The sequence below is a fragment of the Cynoglossus semilaevis genome, chromosome 3 (genome assembly GCF_000523025.1).
Source record: "Cynoglossus semilaevis isolate Cse_v1.0 chromosome 3, Cse_v1.0, whole genome shotgun sequence".
NCBI lineage: Eukaryota > Metazoa > Chordata > Actinopteri > Pleuronectiformes > Cynoglossidae > Cynoglossus > Cynoglossus semilaevis.
In genome coordinates, this window is record NC_024309.1 from 15,689,034 (window position 1) to 15,691,849 (window position 2,816).

Below are 2,816 nucleotides of genomic sequence, written 5' to 3' on the forward strand. Positions count from 1 at the left end.
GGCTCCATGGAGAGGACTTTGGTGTTTCTGATGTGGTCTGCAAAGAAAAGAGTCTAAAGGTTGTTTTTTTTTTATAAATAGTTTCACTGCACGGGCCACGAACCTGGTTCCATCTGTCGGTCTGTCCCCAGCTGTGGAGGAGATGATGCCAGTGGACCAGCAGGTCTCCAACAACAACAACAACAACACAGCTGCGTTAGTGACTACAGCTGTGACTGAACATGAAACACAGTCCAATGGGATGTAGATTTTGATATTAATAATAATTATAAAAAAAATATATAATTATATATATTTATTATATAATTTTATATAATTATAAAAATAATTATAACAGATATTCTGTTCCGGGGGACGGGGGGTCAGGGGGGGTCAGGGGGTGGCTCTTTGATCAGAAGTTGAAACATTTAAGAATCAGAGAAAAGGATCAAGGCTGAACTCTTCAGTCAAGTGTGAAGAAGTTGGTGTGATGTGAATAAACCAAACACTTTTTTAAAAAAAATTTTTTTTTAGATCAACTCAAGTGTTGAAACTTTAGCCACTGGCTGAAATGCAGCCCCAAGCCAGTACAGAGCTGTGTCTGGGCTTCACTGCTGTGACAGAACTCAGTTTCCTCCTGATGAGCTGCTGGTCCCTGAGTCCGTCTCTGATCCAGGTTCAGGTCCTTCCTGGTTCCCTCTCAGTCCTGGTGGAGTCACAGTAAGGTTCTCTGTATCTGAGTGTTTCCATCCTCCTCTGGTCCAGTCTTCTGACTTGTCTGCTCACTTCCTGCTCCTGCTCCTTCAGATACAAACATGGATGTTTATATCTGAGCTCCTTCCACCCCCCCCCAACCCCCCCGTCACCCCTCCAGCAGGAGTGCAGGCCTGGGTGTGACTGTAGCTGCAGTGCTGGATGATCATTAGCTGCTTTTCCTCCTTTGCTGTCAGATAATGATGGACTCTGAGCTGACCTCTTGACCCTGAGCCTGTACCTCATTATCTTCTTCTTAGTCTCCGTTCTACTGAACACTTCCTCCTGTATCATTTTCAAACTCCTCACTTATATCACTATCACTATCACTATATTATAGAAAAGCATCATGGATTCACTGGTTGTTGTTGGTGTCAACCTGAATCTGAAGGATGTTGATGAACATAATGTCATTATCTATAGGTCCACACTGTGGAGCAGTGGTCGGAGCGCTTGTCTTACAGCAGAAACATCACAGGTTTATTGCTGTACACGTGTCATCGTTGTTTTCTTCTGATCCACTCAGGACACGAGCTGACTCTTTATCACCCTAACCTGCTTTTTTTACCATATTCAACTGCAGTAAAACCCAGAGGTCCACAAACAACGTCTAAAACATCTGAGAACATCAGAGTCAGAGGTTTGAATCTGCTGTGTGACCAAACAGGATGATCTGACGTGATGCTGGTGCATGTGGCGCTGCTTCCACAGATACCATCTAAGTGTGTCATCAGCACCAGGCCTCACCTCGCTGTTTGTTTGTTTTTATCTGCTTCACTCCAAGGTTTCTCTTTGAAGCCTGACGTGGTAATGAAATCATCAAAGGGCCTTCATATTTGAACTGCTGCAGGATCAGAGCCACCGTGTCTCCACACGCCCCCCGGGTTTAATACAACCAGAACAGAGGAAGAGGATGATGATGATGGTGATGATGATGATGATGATGATGATGATGTTGATGATGGTGATGATGATGAGTCGACTGTAGTACTAGTCTCTGAAGAGCTGTCTCTGATTATTAAGTGTTTGTACATCGAGAGGCTTCTCCGTTTGCGTCTCTTCCTCATCTTCCTCCTTTTCCTTCCACTGGGTCATTAACACCAAACAGCAGTAGGCTCATGAGGAGCGCTTCATTCTGATGTAGCTGTGTGTTTTACAGTTTTACATTAACTGTCTATAAAGTATTTTAAAATCTTTTTCTCCTTCATCTTCATCTTCCTCTTCTTCTTTTCCTCCTCCTTCATCCTCTTCATCTCCTGGATTTGTTCCTCCAGAGCCTCGATCTGCCGGCTCTGTTCCACCTGGAGGAGTTGCTGCCTAACCCAGATGAGGATTTAGATTTTGAGCTGAAGCTGATTTTAAAGCCTGTGTTCACAGACGGCGGTGGTTTCTTCTGAGGAGTGTGTGTCCCTACTAATGAAATGTTATCCAGAGTTCTGGAATGAACCACTGATCCTGCTCCTCTGAGGACTGAGGTCTGCCTTGGACACAGACGTTGGTGTGAAAAGAGAAATCACTTTCAGTTGGCTGAATTTATTCTGAAAGACTGGTCAGATATTTTTTAAATTGAAATGATTTTAAATTAAATTTCCATGGAGCAGGAGTAGAATATAAAACAATTCCAGTCTTTCCATGACACCAGTGTAAAGTGATTATTTCTTACTTTGAGACATAACTGGACTCTGTATAAGAATCTGGTGATACTGTACGTGTCACGATACTGCAGTACTGTCGGCAGGACCGTACACTGAGGAGTTTATAAAATCATTGACCTGCTGTGATCAAATGACTGGGAGCAGCTGCACTGGTGGAGCGTCTCCGTCCTCAGGACAGTCATGTCCTGTTTGTACAGTGCTGTACTCTTTGTCCATGCAGCAGCTATTGAATGTCTGAGCTAGAGCTGTGACTCTCTCCTGTAATGCTCTCTCAGGCCTGCAGGGTGTCCTGCAGTCACTGTCTCAGGCTGTCTCTGTGTCTTATTGTCTCTGTGCGTCTCAGTCTACATGGAATTTACTGCATGTTTCGTCATTATTTCACCACAGTCGTGTCCACTTTTTTATTTATCCTCCTTTCACCAGAAACTG

General features: G+C 43.9%; 1 protein-coding gene across 1 annotated transcript in view; it reads left to right on the forward strand.

Moving 5' to 3' along the window:
- The window catches only part of dlgap1b (discs, large (Drosophila) homolog-associated protein 1b), a 56,295-nt gene that overhangs the window by 1,992 nt on the left and 51,487 nt on the right, over positions 1-2,816 (forward strand). The window lies entirely within an intron of this gene.